This window comes from Chironomus tepperi, unplaced genomic scaffold (genome assembly GCF_022539635.2).
Source record: "Chironomus tepperi strain 1889 unplaced genomic scaffold, CSIRO-AGI_Ctep_v1 contig_425, whole genome shotgun sequence".
Lineage (NCBI taxonomy): Eukaryota > Metazoa > Arthropoda > Insecta > Diptera > Chironomidae > Chironomus > Chironomus tepperi.
In genome coordinates, this window is record NW_027226547.1 from 212468 (window position 1) to 230909 (window position 18442).

At 29.0% G+C, this 18442-nt stretch overlaps 1 protein-coding gene across 1 annotated transcript in view; it reads left to right on the forward strand.

The window, feature by feature from the left end:
* The first annotated feature begins 10460 nt into the window (after positions 1-10460).
* Positions 10461-18442, forward strand: part of LOC139097599 (extracellular serine/threonine protein CG31145) — a 42927-nt gene continuing 34945 nt past the window's right edge. Inside the window, exon 1 of the mRNA XM_070649486.1 lies at positions 10461-11041. The gene's annotated coding sequence lies outside the window, so the exon portion shown is untranslated. The remainder of the gene's footprint in view (positions 11042-18442) is intronic.

The window sequence follows — 18442 nt, forward strand, 5'->3', positions numbered from 1 at the left end:
AAATCAAATAAATGTATTGAGTTTGATTTTACATAAAATGCTCGAGGCTTCGGCTTTGGCCGCCTTTCTTTGGTGTGTTTTCTTTGATCCACTGTTGATTTGAGGGCGTTAATAAAACATTTTGACAATTTTCAGTTCCAGGCTAAAACAGCATTTTTATTGTTTGTATTTCTTCATCCCTCCTGTTGAACGTCTAGAAATTTTCTTTAAAATTCCAAAGTAATGCATAAAGTGTGGCAACTCCTCATAGTGTGTCAAACTCTTTTGTCCCACTGTGGAGTATTAAAGGAATGTAGAATCCTGAGGCTGTAAAATAATGACTACAACTTTTACTCGAAAAGCTCACGGCGTAGAAATTGCTGTGAATCCATTCTCTGGTCGACTTAACTCTAGTCTGAGGCAGGATTTCGTCGTATTCTGCCTTGTGCTAGAATCAAGCTGATCTGGTGTTGGAATTTGAATCGACTAGTCAACTTGTGCTATTTAGGTTAATTCCTTTTATCAAAATGTTCATAAAAATGTAAAATTGTTGCCAAAAAGGGTCACATAAATTATGTTACATTAGATGTCATAAGTGAATGACTCCTAACTAAGTGTCGAAATATGCTAGAAAATTGATAGTATGAGCTCTTCCATATTATGAACATGTAGTAATCGTAGCACCGAAAAATTGAAATAATTTGAAAACTCTGCTCGTCAGCAATATTTCATTGTTCTATTCTAAACCATGTCATATTGTGTCTAATTTTCTCCTAATTCCTTCCTTTTATTCATTCAAATTTTTGTTGCCCAATTAAGTTGTACGGATTTTTCATTTTTTGTTTTTCTTAGTTTCGCATACAAAAAAAAAAAAATAAAATAATAACATTATATTGCCTCATACTCGCATGTATAAACATTATGGAAATGAGGTTGAAATTATTTTTTCATTTTTAATTACTCAAGCTTTTTGAAACAAAATATATGAAAAAAAAAAAAAAATCCGGTGCTATCGCGGTAAATTGTTTCTCTGACAGTTTTAATTGCTCATTTTTGGAGGATGCTGTGTTGTATATTTAAATGTATACATGAATGAGATTATATCTTTAGGCATTTGTGATGATAAAAATATTAATTTTTCCAGTTATAACATCGGGAAAATTGTTTCGACTCCCGAGTGAAAATTATTCAGCTCACTGTGAATCTGTGATACTCATGACCAAATATTTAAAGTGCTAAAACTGATGTTGAGTTTACCCAAAAAATAAAAACCCAACTCAACCGCAATATGTTACCACCAAAAGCTCATTTTTTTGCTTCTTTGATATCATTCTCAATTAAATTCAATGATGAAAATTTTCGTTCCTTTATTTTGTGCCGATTGCAAACACTTTTGACATTTTAATAAAAAAATTATCAAATATTTCGATTTTTCATGTGACGTCTGTTAAATAATTTTTAATTTGACTTTATAACTGCACGCAATCATATTCACAATTATTGACAATGCGGTTGCATAAAAATTGAATAGTCAGGAAAAACTTGCAACCTTAGACTTTTGTGAATAGTTCTAAAATAGCACAAAGAAAATTTTCCAATAAATTCTAAATGAATAGAGTCTAAAGAGCATGTCACACGAGTGAGATGTTGAACATTTCGGCGTATTTCGAATTTGTCATTGAATTCAACCGAACTGATTGTTCATTATGTCCATTCAATATGCATACATACACATCCGCACGTCTGAACAAACAAATGAACTTCAATACGCTAATTAACATCGCTATTCAAATGATAGAATCAAATCAAGAATATTTGTGTATCGTTAATGAGCCTCATAGCTATCCACGGTGACTAAATCTAATCAAATAAAGTTTAGTCAATGTTTTTTCACATCAAATATTATTGACAATTGTCGGCAACCAAAAATAAATGAAGATTTACTGTTTATTTACATTGGACTGTTAAGTTTCATGATTGACCCACGAATCAATTTAAACCGTACTAGAATTGACCAAATGGTCAGTAATTTTTTTTATATTGTAATCATCCGGTTCGTATTAAATTTTCTCATGCTCAATGCTTTTTCCAAGCTCGCGCCTCAAATAATTTTATGTGTGCAATGAATCATCATCAATTCTTCTACGATTTTGTTATTGTAATGCCATATTGTTTATAATATTTTATGTCTTGTCCTGCTTACTATTTTCATGAAGTGTGCTAACCCAATTAAGTGAGCACGCACACCCGTAAATTAAAAGAAATGGAAAAAAAAAATTCGTAAACAAAATGATGTAAGTAAGTAGAAATGTAATAAAATTTTCAGTAGATACTCTACATTCATCCGTCTACAAAACCATTATGCATTCACACCCAAAATAAAAACAACGAATTTTCGGTGCTCTTAAAAAAATAATAGAAACATCCAATTGTTCTCAGTATAAATTATAACAATTTCTCTTCATGCATAAGTCATGAGGTTCGTTTAATTTGACCTGCTGACCAGTAAAATTAATAAGTTAAGCTCGAGAGCCTCAAGCAATTGTTGTGGTTTACATGAAAATAATTTTTACTTGTATCTCTTCATCATCAACAGTAAATTTTTTATTTTTCCTCTTTTTATACCATTTATTTCAAATATATATTATACGTGCTATGAATCATTATAGTGGTTACCAGCTGGCTTCTGCATTGCACGTTTTTTTTTTCTTTCGGTTTTACAAAATAAATACATATAATGTTCAACATTTATGACCCAATGTAAAGAAATATAACAAAAAATTATCTTATCACTTAAAAATGAATTGTTTTACGTTTTTTGACTTTTATTGAAAAATATATTGTAGATAAGGCTATATTTTGAACGGTGAGCAGAATGAGTATGTATTACACAATCACACATGTTTCTTTCTTGTTTAGACGTGTCATTACTTTACTGTTTTGTGACAAACAGTATTGCGTTTTAAGATATAAGTGATGAGTAAGTAAAATAAAGTCCAAGTGACTTTTGCTTTCTACTTCAATGTTATATATTGGAAGAAATGAATAAATGAGTCAGTTAGAGACAGTTCTTAGTTCTCATGATTGTCTCATTCCTTTGAAGTTACACGCTTTAGTTGGATGGCCCCAAAACATTTCAATCTAATTTTAACAATAAATAGTGTTATAAAAAAACAGGTAGCTACGGCTTATTTACTCATGCCGCAAAACGATAAATGATAAGAAATTAATTGTTCAAGATTAAGTTCATAATGTAGGCGTAAAAAGTCAATAAAAGTGTTAAAGAAGTCAAAACAAAATCATAATTTAAAATTCTTTTATATTTTAACTTGAAATCCTAGTTCTTAACAGCTTTGGGGAAATAATTAGCACAAACTTTTCCATAAATAATGAAAACGTTTATCTCGCCATTCTTCAATATTATCAGCGTGAAAACCGCTATGCTATATCATCCCGTCATCATCAGACTAACAATTATTTACGATCAAAAATTTATTTAATCAATAAAACACCAATGTGATGAAAAATTCAAAAGTCTGAATTTCACGCATGTTTATAGTCTAAAATAGTGAGATCAACCGAATATACCGCACGTCAATGAAGCAGGCTTCAAAATTAACGGATCACAATTGGTAGAATCATTATTTATCTAATCGGCTTTTGTTGTTTAATATTGATGATCTAGAAAATTGTGGATTGGATGTTGTTGTTGTTGACTCAAAGAGGAAAATAAATTTTTCATATTGATTGATAAACTTATTTATTTGAATAATATAGAAAGCTTCGCTTACGTTCATGCTTCCGATGCACTGTATAAGTCATTTTGATCCAGCATTATTTTGAAAATGTTTATATGTACCGCAATCGCATGCATTCTATACAATAAATTGAGAGTAGAAAATATCACTATGAAAAATAAATTGAAATGAATTTTTGACGATGCAAATCAACAAATAAATCAATATTTAAATCCAAACCATATTTTCACAGTGGAATCAACAACAAAAACTAAAAAAAAATCTTTTCCTGATTTAGATTGAGAGCGTGGAAAATTTAAAATTTCATGCTCAAGTCAAAATCTGTTTTGGCGTTTGTGGAAAATTTATGCTAAATCATTATGCTTTCAGTTTCGTTTTGCTCTCTCATTTCTTTCACCTTTGTCAGCCTTTAATCATCTTAATTAAGAAGTCACAGAAATGAAAAGACTCTATTTGTCTTTCCGTCTATTGAAAATGAAAATTAATGTTTTTAAATACTATGACTTTCATCGACAAACTTACTTTGTACTAATAACATAATATTTATTCTTCAATTGAAGACATAATTAATTAAAAAATGTTTTATTCGGTGAAGTGAAGGTGGTTGAGAAGAGAAGAGAAATTTCATTTCATTATTAATAAAATAATTAATTATTAAGAAGCTAAGATGTCTTAAGAGTTTCACTTACAATGAAGCTAAGCAAGTAAACGAGAAATTTTTTTTTTTTATTTCTCTGCTGTTGCTTTTTCCATAAATGACTTTATCATTGTAGACGGAGAAAAAACAATTTTCTATGTTGTTTCAACATTACTTTAGCAGATGACCCACAAATAGCAATTGTGAGGTCACGCGAGAGGTTATTATAGGTCAATTTTCGATTAGTCGAGTAATTTCTTGATTAATTTACAATTTTTTACCTCATTTATTTTTCACACAAATTTCTTTTTCACATTTTTTGAAATGCTATTCGATCACAAAGTTCTTTTCATTTCAATGGCAGAGAAACTCGTTTCTATTGTTAGGATATTAAATTGATCATTGAAAAATGTCGATGAAAAATGGATTTTTTGAGCAGAAATGGTATTAAAACCTTGAAAAATTGTTTACAAAAATGAGAAATTTTCAAAACAAATTTGGTAAGGGGTCGTTTGCTTATTACGTAACTCGAAGAATTGGTTTTGACCTCATCAACATCCATCCCTTTGATTCAATTTTTATGGAAATATTGCTAAATTTTTCAAAATGTAACAATATCTCCAATACCTTTAGGTTCCTCTTAAGACGTTACGTAATAAATGAATGACCCCTAAGAGGTTACGACGAATACTATAGTCATCAAAAACAACGCTTTTCATATTTATTTTACCTCAATTCCTAATCAATTGGAAAACTAAACTCTATAAAATATGACTTTAAACTGCAATCAATTTATTGAACTGAAAGCAACCTGCATATATGACAAAAATATCATAAAAAATTAATATTTTCCTCAAACAGATGACATATTCAACAGTTTTACGGTATCTCACACTGCTATCTGAAGCGTGAAATAATGTTTTTTTTAAGCCGCACTATATTTATTACTCTTTTATAAAAATTGTTCCTCCTCATAATGCACAGTGAAAGAGATGAAAAGATTAATATATAAAAAGAAAACAATGTGATATTTAGCAATAGGAATACTGTTGAGATTTAAAACTAAATATTGCGTGACGACATAAAGCTTTAGTTTTTATAAAAAAAATAAGAAACAAAATGAACTTAAATTGTTGATTGTTTAAATATTTAATGAATAAGAGGAAACAGAATGAAGCAAATTTCTTCTAGAAAATGAAACTTGTGACTTTTATGAAACATAGCAGTTTCTTGGAGATCCTATAATAAGACATACATAAAGTTCCCAATCGAGATCAAAGCAAGAATGGGTAATTAAACTATATACACAATTTCGAAATGCACAGTCATGTTTCAAAGACCTTCAAAGATGAGAAAACAAAGGATTCCTCAAAATTCTGTATTGAATTACCTCATATTAGATTTCTTAGTGTCTTATGCCAATAACCCACTCACGAACATTTCCTTCGTTTAAAATAGCAACTTCATGAGCTATATTTAAATAGTAATAAAAATAACAACAGCAAGAGAACAGAAATAAAAGAGAAATAATAAAAACATTCACACAGTAGTAAACGATACACAAAAAATTTGTCTAATTTTAAAAAGAAACGTTACTCTTTCATCAAAAAATATAAAAAGTAGGTATCTGTTCTTGATGTTTATTATCCACTAAATGATTTAAATTGCACGAAATTCGCATACTTTAACTCTTTTTAATGACTATAAATGCGAAAAGAGGATTTGCAAATTTAAGACGAGTATAAAAAAGAATAAAAATTCATTGAGGAACATGGAGTGAATTTGTTGGATGTATTGTACAGGCACAGTGAAGCTATATGAATATTTGAACTCATTTTAAAATCAATTAATCTTTAGTTCGTTTAATACTTTTAAAACGACTTTTTGGACTAAATGCTTCATGCATAAATTGATAATCATCTTCAAATTCAGAGGGGATGGTGCCTCTTAAATCGTAATTGTTATAGGAAATGAACTATACATTAAATAGTAAATGTGTCATTATTTACCTTTCATCAATTCATTATCTATATATTGAGGGACACATCATTCTATGACATTCTGAAATCATTCGTCACGACGTCTAGACGACGATTTTTTGAAGATTTGTCATATGACGGTCATAAGACACCCTGTTGAAAGCTTGTGTATGATGTGTTGCTCAGAACCTAATTTGTAGCTTCTAACTTAGATCATCAGTATTCTCTTATGAGAACCGGCATCGGCAATTTGTTATAAAATGAAAAGTTTTAAATACAAGCTTGTACATCAATTAGCTTGCTGACATAAAGTGGGAAATTTAATTTAAAAATTAGAAAGTGAGTACATTATAATTCTGTTAAAAGTTTTTAATATAGCACAGATTACATAATTAAAATGTTCAAATTACGAGCATTGTTATAAGTTGTACATTGTTATAGAAAGGAAGTATACCAGTCGCATTTAATTGTGAGAAATTTTGACATAATTTAAATTACATATTATTCCATTTAAAAGTTGGAAAGTCAAACAAGCTGCATTAATAAGAAATGATGATGAATTGACGATCTGGCTTATATTGTGCACAGTATGAAGATGAGGCATGCAATAATTATCCTGCTGCGTTGTACAAGACGCAATCATATAATGCAAATTGTATTGGTCTTAATGTGTGAAAATTGAAAAGCAATATTAAATCATCATAATTTGTTGGTACACATCAAGTATACATGTTAATTTAATGAAATGCAAATTTAATCATGGTATGCAATCTAATATTATCACAGGACAAGTAAACTAATTAACTTATTTGCTATAGCTTATTAAACATAGTTGCATCTTTATCAGTCAACATTAAAATGATTTACCAATAACTTGCCAATAACTAAGACTTTAGTAGTCATTTTAAAATACAATTTGCATTAAAGTTCAAAAAACTAAATTTGCAATTTCAAATTTCACTGTTCAAATTGATTCTGTTTCTTATTACTCAAATTTAAATCTGTCTGAGTGCTGGATGAATGTATAATTTTTTGAAGATTTACAGATAAAAATCAATGCAAGAAGAAGTGATGAGAAATAGGAGAAATTCTGCTTTGAATAGCTTATCTTTCGGCTGCACTTGTATTTCTCATTCATTGTCGTCATAGAATCTTGCTTATTATTAGCTTAATGTAATAAAAAATTAGAGATATTTTTCATGATTTTGTCGAAACGAAATTAAATTTCTCTCGTGTCTCATCATTATCGTGATTCGTATTTCTATATCAGAATCAAGAGAGTAATGAATGGTTGGTAAGCTTATCTCTTTATCCTGACTACAACCCAGAAAAGATTTAAATGCAGCATACATGAATGTTCTTTTATCGCTCAAAATAAGAAGCAACAAAAATTCTTTGAGCACTTTGAAGTTCTTCTTCTTTTGTTCGTAACAAAAGAAGTCTTTCTTTTGTGACAATGTTCCGTAAAAAAATTTAATCATCGTGTGCGTCTGAAAACTCAAAAGATTAAATTAGTGACTAATTTTGTTAAATTTTGCGCTTCTCTTTTGTTCAAATATCGTATATCAAATTATATATGAATGTCAATTCAGAATACAAAGTTAAACACATAAGTGCTCACTAACTTTTTTTCTGCCTTATATCTCTATTTGATTCTGTTTATTTGATAAACATATCAACTGTATAAAACTGAAAACTTACTGTTGTTTATTCAATATTTGAATTAAAGTTGTAAACTTCAACATTTATCATGAGGTAAATATCAGGAGTAATGAATACTTTGTATATAAGTAGGATCCTTCATTCTAAGGAGGAAGAGAATGAAACCAAGAACTAACAGCTTGCTCATTAATTGACTAATTAATTTCAGATTCAAATGCAATCATTTGTTTGCAAAGTATAAAGTAATAATAATATTTACACTCAGCAGAAACATTTCAATGTGAAATTGGAAAATAAAGCTATATAAATTATGATATTTACTTAATATTTGCAATTTTGAGTAATGAGTAAATTCATGTGTAGACAAATTTCATAAGAAAATCAAATTAACATTTTAGCGTCTGTTGAGAATACATTTAAGATAGAAGATGATAGATAATGTGAAGTGATAAATTTCATATGAATTCACTAAATTTATTTCATTTAGATGGAAATTTTTACACACTTTAATTAAAAATTGGGAATCAATTTCTAATTTTATTGCTTGCCTAGAAGACTACAAAGTCAGTTAGATAATTGACATTTTGACAGGAAGACCAGAATTTATTATTACAGTTAATTCAGATATCAACAGACTTTACGTAAAGTTGAATGCAAAATGTGTCTATAAAGCAAAATGCCAGACAAAATAAATGTGACACGAAATAATTCTGCCTGCAATCATCCTATTAATAAAGATTTTCGAGACAGTTACGTGATTGAAGAATTGTTTAAATTTCGATCTCGTTTCGATCTCGACTCCCTTACTTGCTTTATTGAACAAAAAGTAACAGTATTTTATCATTTAAACGTTCTAAATAAAAGTACCTTACAGTTTACAATAACTTTATATTATGTTTGAAAAAAACAGCGAGTTAATTGCTGTTCTTGAATAATATTTACAGAACATTAAAGTTACTACGCGAACCTTCATTAAATTAATTATTTTTTACACTTAAACATAATCTAAAAGAGTTGTTGAACTGAAATTGAATAAACATGACAGGAATGAGTTCTTTGGGGAGCTCTTTATATAACGAAACCATGAAATCTTATCAAGTCTTCGAAATGAAAGAATGCAGAAATGATAAAAGTAAGAATTAATTTTGACTATGAATAATTCAAGATTTGTCAAATTTATTAAAGTAAGGTTTGAAAGATATAATTACATGACGACTTTCTGATTGTTTTAAGTCAACCAGTCAAGCTCATTTTCAAACCATCACTTAAATAATTAAAAAAAATTACTACACACCCTAATTAGTCACTTAAATTAAAATTTTAGATTCAAGTCGTAGAATTGAAAATCCAAGAAGAAATTTAAATTATTCTGAATTTATTGTCATTTTAAGTCTAATGAGCATAGCAGAAAGTATACTGTGATCAAGATTGTACTGATAACCTCCACATAAACATTTTGTAAAATCCATTTACACCATCGATGATGTAACCAAAATGTTCTTAATGTGTTATATTCAAGTTCCTAAAGAACATCAAGGTAATACATTGTATTAAATATGGAACATTTTGGATATATGGATTGAAGTGACATCAAATATAATATGAACCAATGTCATCAAGAATTCAAGTTCATTTGGCAGTTAAATGATGTTATGGATACATTTTTGCAAGGTTAATTCGTGATTAACCATTCAAAAACTTTCATATTTGTATAGATAATAAAGTAGTGCTTTATTGAGGCATCAATTAAACCCAATTAAGGTTTTTGAAATATCCGTCGTGACACAACACTTTGTAGCTAATAATAGCAAGTAATCGCAGGTGAAATTTGCTATTTATTTGAAAGCTTCTCCAAAAAAAGTTGATCTTCTAAAGGCATCAAAAATTTCGCGGAAAAGTGTATAAAAATAAAAGGTCTGGATATGATCCAGCAAAGTAAAGCTAAGCACGCACGGAAGCAAAAATAAAAAATTATATCAAAAGAAGGAAAAGAAAGACGGAAAGAAAAATTCAACACACGTTGTTTGATGTGCCCACCGGTGGCCTTTTGCTCATGACATACAACAATATGTGCTCATTTGTTGTCTGAGCACACACATTTAAAAAATTGTTTGTAACCACATGTGAATAGTATACGACTTGTCTCTCCCGCTTGAATCTCTCAAAATTGTCAAAAAAAAAAAAAACTTTTCTCATATTGTTAAGTCAAAATGAATTAAGCGGCATTCATCCACACAATATTTTATTTTGCTCATATTACCAACTGTATTTTCACAGTATAGCCACATTTGTTGTTTACATTTCGAGTTGTTATTTTTTTTTCTTACTCTCTCGCGGTGGAATCTTCTCCGCGTTCGTACATATAATAATATTATTTTACTGTGTGTGGATTTATTATCTTACGTTATACATTTTTTTTTTATTTTTTATTTTTTGCTTTATTCCATTCATTCAGTTGAAAGTGAAAATTCTGTTTGTGAACGCACTTTATTTCTACCGCTGCCGCATTCATTGCTATCGGATATTTTTCTTCTTTGCCGTTCTTTCAAAAAAATTTACGTATTCTTCCATGTGTAAATATAACCGCGCGCGTAGTGCAACAAACAAGACTTTGTGATTGAAACATACAGAGGAGAAGTGAAAAAAAAAAATTTATGTACGCATCTTTTGTTCTTGTGCTGTGTAGTGCGAATTCATAATTTAATTAATTTATTCTAACCGCGTGCCACAAGAGTTCTTTACATGCTCACTTCTTCAAGTTAATATCTCGTCATACATTCATGTCAGTGAGTGACTGCACGATATGATTAGACGATGATTCAATTATCTCATAAATGTATAAAAATAGAGATAACCGTATGATAAAAACACGTATGACGTTTATTAGACAATCGATTACGGAATAAGTGTGAGAGAGAGAAGATGTCAGACTGAATAGTCAAAAAAAAAGCATATAGAGAATATCGTAAAGCAGACGAGACAGTGGATCTCTGACCTAGTAACATATAAGCCCCGAGATTTATTTGGTACGTGAATTTTTTATTTTTGCTGTTGCTGCCGTTGATGCTGTTATTATTATTGTTGTCTACGGTGATATGATATGATGTTCAATAATATGAGCGTTATGGTTTATGCAACATCTTGTTCATGAGAAAGACAGCTTCAATTTTTTTTGTGTCTTTCCGTGGTTTTCATTACAGACCGATAGAGTTCCAAGAAGAAATTCGCTGATGAAAAATTTATTGTTTATTTTTAAAAAGAAATTTCTCTGGTATAAAATTAGTACTGTCTGCAAAAAAAATATTTTTAGACAACGAAGATTCAAAAAAATTTAACAAAATCATTTTTTCATTTATTAATAAAGTCAGAAAGTCAGAATTTTATTCAAGCAATATAACACATTCTATACTAATGATCGAAACCACACGTTCATTTGATACTTTTAATTAATGATGCCTTAGAGTGATGAATCTCAAAACAAAGAGTTTTGAAGATTGAGAATGAGCAAATATTGAGATCAATGTTTTGGCTGAAAAGTATTGAAAATGCAATTTATATGTTTTGATCTCATGTTGATACATCCATAAATTTTTTAGAATTTCAAGTTCAATACACGTGTACATAAAGATAATTCAAAGTCTCAAAGTTGAAAGGTTCTATGAAAATTTCCAAAATCCTGTGCATTACAAAGATTCAAAAATTTTCAAATCCAAATAAAGTTAAATTTCAAAACCTTGACTTGCACTCGAATATAAGCTTTTAAAACTTCAAACGAAAATCATAAATAAAAATTTACAGAACGATTCAAATTGCATGAAAAATTTTTTTCCATTGAATGGATTCAAACTGAAGTTGTTCTTTTCAACACTGATTATATTTACAGTTAGTGTAGACAATAATTTTCATTTTTGTATAATCAAGCAATTTCCACATTGCGTAACTAATAATTTCCAAAAAAAAAAGTTTATTATGGGTTTTAAAAAATCCCAACAAATTCTATAGACTCAAAAAAGTTTTGAATTGGTGTTTGTAAGTGTTTAATCTAGAACTCAATACTCCTGAGTCTGGTAAATATGTTTGTTGGCTTTTGAATACTATTTACCTAAGCCAAATGATGTATAAAATTACAAACTGATATACACATTTCGTCCAAGCGTTGCCGAGCGTGATTCATAAATTAATGATATTTATAAATGCGATAATCAGTTTTAAATGTATTAAGTATGGCTATTTTAAAGTGGATAAAACAGGGAGAGTCTTTATACTAAATTTTGCAATATTTTAATTTAATTTGAATACAGCGAATTAAAATTAAGTTATTGCCACTGTCTATGATACATTTCAAACTAGTTTCAAACAATTGAATATGTTTTGTCAATTTTAAACAAAGAGTATGAATATTCATGAATATTATTCAAAGAGTCAAGTTGAAGCTTCTTCTTTTATTCTCGATTAACACTACGTCAGTCAAATAATGGTGATATTTTTATGATCATTGTCGATGAGTGATTGGTAAATGACAAGTTCAAAGGCAAATAAAAATCACGTAGAATGAATAAATATTCTAGGAATACACGAGCTCATGATTAATATGTCAGTGAGGTTTTTCCATTGTTCTGATGAAATCCGGAAATTGTGAAATTATTCAGATATATTTAAAAAATTGTCATCAAATAAAGATTCTGTCATCTATAGCACCATTTTCCCCATTTTTGACCAATTGGTGACCCATTGGTGATTTAGCCAGCCTAACTAAATCTCGGGATTGAAAATCATAGTCATTATATTTTATTTAAATTAAGTGATTCCACCTAGATTAGATTCATGACCTTTGAAATAAAATTGTCTTAATTTAAATCTAAATTTCTTAAAAAAATTAAATTCCACGTCAAATCATTGAGTGTATTTCAATCTGTATATTAAGCTAACTGAGTCTCAATACTCAAAAAGTAATTGATAACAAGCTATATAAGATTAAATTACTCGGAGAGAAAAATTATTTCAGTGAGAATCTGTCAAGGCTGAAAATAAGATCTGTTGATAAGATTCACGAACACATTAATATTAATAAAAGCAATTTCAAATGCATTTTACAAAGGAATAAGTCATAGAAAAAGAAATCAGTCGTTTCTTATCTTATCTCTTAATGTGACTTTAATCACTAAGCAGACGTCATTGAACGGTAAATGTTTTTTAACTATTTTTGATTCCTAGATATTTGTGTACATACCAAAGTCGTGATACGATCAGATCAGTTTTTCAATTTAAAGTTTATTCCTCTCAATACCCTTTCCGATACTTCGCACTGCTTTATTTGGTTTTAATTGAATTAAAAGCGTAATTTAATGTGTGAATTTTATGGTTGAATGGGATTAATTCATTAACTCATTTATATTTTTAACGATACATCATGATGTATGTGTGCGCAGTCATACAAACAAATTCAGTTAAAGTTAATACATGACATCAATGAGAAGAATACATGATGATGATGACAATGAAGTTATAAAAAGTTTGTCTCTTAATTCTTTCTTTACAACTGATACCGTAAGCTAATATTGCTGAGGATTTTTATTCAGTAAAAGGCGCAGTAATAAAAGAAAAAATTCTGTTATGTGAGAAAATAAATTCACATCACATATATGAGTATATATACACCAATTAAGTGCAATTAAGGAAGAGCCAAAGATGCGGAATTAAAGTTAATCTTTCCTCTTTCTTCTTTCAGTTTCATATGTTCATAAATGGAGAAATAATTTGTTGTTAAACGACAGAAGACTTGCTATTTCTATTTTTTCACTTAGTAACTTTTTTTTCTGTTTTCTTCGTGATTCTAATATGTTTGGTATGCATGGTGAAATTGTTGTTATGCGATGATGAAGAAATTAAATAGTGAAAATAGTGTTTTTGCAGATGAAAATGTTTAACTTCTCATGTAGAAAAGACACACTTTTAAAATCATTGAGAGACTTTATATGGAAAATTACAAATCAATAAAATGTCAAATTGAATGAGGTGTAAAAATGTGCTATTATTAAGTAATTTAGGATAAGCTTGTGGGCAGTTTTTTTGATTAACATAAAGCCTGGAGCATTTACAAGTCTTCATTTGTGGAATTGAGCTTTGAAATAGAAATCAGAATGGCACAAAATTTGGTGAAACGGCCATATAGCTTTAATTTCACACCTTTTTAGATATTCCATTTGACACACAAAATTGACCTTCATGGAAAATGTGCTTAACTATTCAATAAAGAACATCGCAGGTTTAAAAATATCATATTTATTGGCACAGATGTAGGCTACAAGAGGATCAATGTAATGACACTTAACACATTGTACTTTTCATTCAATTTGTGCCATTTGATGATCGTATTATGGAAGCATTGGCTTAACCTTCAATAGAGAAATTATATCTGATAAATTTAAATACTGCGTAAAGGTGAAAGTTAATAATCCAAAATTCAAGCTTTCTTTGTAATCTTTTTTACACCAAAATTAACCATGAAAATTGATAAAAGTATTTTTTTTACATACTTGGTTGAGCTTCATGCTTCAACGGGAAATATTGTTCAGCCAGATACTTAGGAGATTGAAGAAAAATATCTCATGTGAAATTTTCGGTCATGTTGTGGAAAGCTCTAATGTATTTAAATTGATTAAATTTTTATGTAATTCAAAAATTTTCACTTAAATTCAGATATAGTCAAGTTTAACTAAGTGAGTCTATGTTAATTATGAGTTCATTTATTTATACCGTGCAACAGTTAGAAGGGAGGTGGTCTAGAGCTCTGTGATACTTCAAAAATAACAAACATGTTAGCAACAGAAATGTTTTAAGTAGCAATTTGTTCTAACATATGAAAATATATCAAAATCAAGGCTCTTCAAATGAATTTTCTATATAAACACAAATATTTCAAAGTCAAAAACATCAGCAAAATATATGTTTCCACTACATACTGATTATTTTCCTCCGCTAGTCGAATGCATGGTCTGCGATTGTTGTTGAATAAACTGCAGCACACTCAAATAATAATCAGTTATTTGAATAATTTATAATGAGTTAATGCATTTGTTTTCTCCGGAAAAAGTCTCTCGCGTTTGTGACTCTAATTGAATAAATTCTCAGCTCAATTCATCGCCCCAGACTGACTTTATCTCCGACTTTTTTTAATATAATTTTATATTTGAAAAACAGTTCATGAATATTTCTTTACATTTTCACATTAATTCATTCATTTAATTGAATTACATGTTCATATATAGCTCTAAGAAGTGATTACATTTATACTGATGCTAATTGAATTAAAAGCTTTACATATGTTATTTAAATATGTCTCTTTGAATGTGTTTTCTTTACATTTCAAACTAAAGTCACACGCATGATCATAATAATCATGTCGACGATGTTGATAATGCTAATACTCAAAGTAGAAAATATCATAAATGCTCCATGAGGTAAAATGACTTTTCTTCCGCACCAGTCGGTATGTGTCATTCGTTTGAGTTGATTGATTATATGTATCATGTCAGATGGAAATATAATAAGAAGAAATGTGTGAATGTGCATGCAAGAATAAAATAATCATCTTGTTGTTTCGCTATGTGGCGCTTATAGGTAGAAAATGTACACATTCATATCGTATCAGTAGCAAGTTAAGAAAGGAAGTGAAAGAGAGACAGAGAAAGAGAAAAGTTCTTCGAAGCATGAATGAAGCTGACAAGCGAGAAATAATTTTCATAAAAATCTTTTCTGCTTACTTTTTCTGTTGGTTAAATCGAGTGTGAAAATACATACACACATTATTAAACAAGTCAGAAAAGAAGCCAGTCAGTCACTCAGTTAGTATGCTAAAGGAAAAATCATTTTCATCAAATATCTATCATTATTATTATTATTGTGCCGACTGAACAGTAAGCAAGCAACAATTTGTTTCTCATTAGCTCTTAATACCGTCAAGTTCTAATTGTCATTACGATCAGTCAACAACTCATCAGGTGTCTGTGTCAAACTAAAATAAATTTTCTCTGTTTACTTCCATAATCGATCGATGTCTATCTACTGCCATTGTTGGATGAAACTTAATTTCATGGATGCATGAAATTACTTAACAAATGAAATTGTGCAATGCTCCAAAAACTTTTGGGTGGTATGGGACAAAAAAAATAATTTAAAATTGAAATTCTTTATATTTAGACAATGACAACAATAAATGGAGGAAGATGATGACGATGATAATAATGAATTTGGAAATGCAATAAGTTTTAAGTTCTTTCTAAGCGGCAGAAATGAGAAATGATAGACAGGAAATAACGTTTACATAAAATTTTGTTCTACGCTATGTCATTCAGCATAGCTGCATTAAAAAAAGGCGAATGAAAATTTCTTCTCATGTCTCATTTTAATCTATATATGCTCTTATAGATCCCTAATATAAAGTTTTCTCAAATTTCCAACTGCAGACACATAAATTGTCACATACGAAATTTATGCAAAATGCGGGGTGAAAAAAAGTTTTGTATGATAGAAATTGAGATGAAACCTCAAAACGAATATCATTTGAGGAAACATATAATGATATATTATGACAACTAGGAAATGGAAATTCATTTTGGAAGTGCATTGTGTGTCTCATTGTAGAGCCGTTTAAAATTCTCATCTACAATTCCATTAAGTTGTGGCTGAATTTGTTGGATTTTTTTTCGGAATTTTTGTCACAATTAAACATGTCTACAATTCACTGTTGGATGCGAATTAATTTATTAGTTTAACTTTATCTCCTGCGCTGAAAAATTATTTTTGGATAGTCGGGTATGTAGCTAGGAAAATGAGTGATTTGGGGAGTCAAAAATAAATTCAAGATTTTTTAAAAATATTATCAGTAGTCGCGCTATCTCAACACCTACAATAACTTTGAATGCTACAAGGTTCGTTCAAAAATAATACCTCACAATCATAATTAATGGCAAAATTAAATGCGAGTGTAAATAATTCTTAACCAACAGTAAGCTAAATTTAGCAATTTCCATCGATTATTTCACTGTCGTGCTTTCGTTTCATTATTATTAATTCTTCAAAAAGCAAGCGTTTGACGAACATCGACGACGTGAGAAATTACGTCTTTAAATCATCTTGAATTTCTCTCTCTTCTTTTTCGCAACAAAAAAAAATAAATTGAAAGATGAAAAAACTCTCGTTATGAACGATTAGATGAAAAAAATGGGAAAATCGTTCACTCACGGAAGCAACGTCTGCCAATTTCGTAATATTTATGTTTTTTTATTCGAGAAAAAAAAAAAGTCATTAAAAACCTTTCAAATAAAAATTATTTACTGATCATTTTCCGAGAGTATATGCGGGTTGTGTATAAATAAATAAATGTCAATCGGATAAAATTTGACTAATTATCATGAACTCTGGCATACACTAAACGACATAAAAATTTGTCTGTTGTATTTATGACTTTTTTGTGAAAATTTATGACATAAAAATATGTTCCATCATCAAAATTCATAAAATCATCATTGTAAAGTTTAATGATGAAGTTTTCCAAAGTTTAATTGAAGGTTTTACACACAATGAATCATGATTTATATTCATGGATATGCAAATAAACATTGATGCATTTGAGAGTAAATTAAAAATTTAGCACATCTGAAAATTCAATTGCATTTCAAATTTATTCCATTTTGGTATCTAAACGAGTAATTATGGTGAACATATATGAAATATTCAGTTAGAGAAAATTGTGGAGCTTGCATAGCTTGTCAATTTATAATTAAATTATCTATTCATTTTCTTAACTATGAAGTTACTAAGACAACAAGTAATGAAACCAAAATGATTTGCAGCTTGTGTATTGTTTAAAAATATTTAATTATGAGTATAACTCCTTACTTTTGAATTAAATATTCAATTTATAAACATCAAATCCCTCTGTTCATGAATTTATTTGAAGTCTTTTCAGCATTTATAATTTTATCTGTAAGCATTACTTTACAGATCAAAAAAACTATTTCCTGGTTTAATAACAGCCATTTGATAGATACACAAAAAGATTGTATTATATAATTTTTGTGTCCAACTGGCCAATTATATATTTTCAGGAATCACGAGATGCACCTGATAAAAGACTCTTTTTTGACAGAAAATTGAACATCTTCTCAGGCAATATACAGATTAGCTTTCAATAATTACTTCAAAGATTATTTGCTTTTATTCATGCATCATTTGCTGATCATTAGCCACACAGTTTAAACCGATTAAAATCTTACCTAACTTTTGTTAGATAATCTCAACATTTTAAGCTCGCTTTGCGAACATTAAAATGAGATATTTCATCAAATAATGCAGATGGAAAAGAAGATTTACTTCCATGTATTGGAATTAGAAGAAAAGTAGAGTATTTAATCGGGTGGAAATGA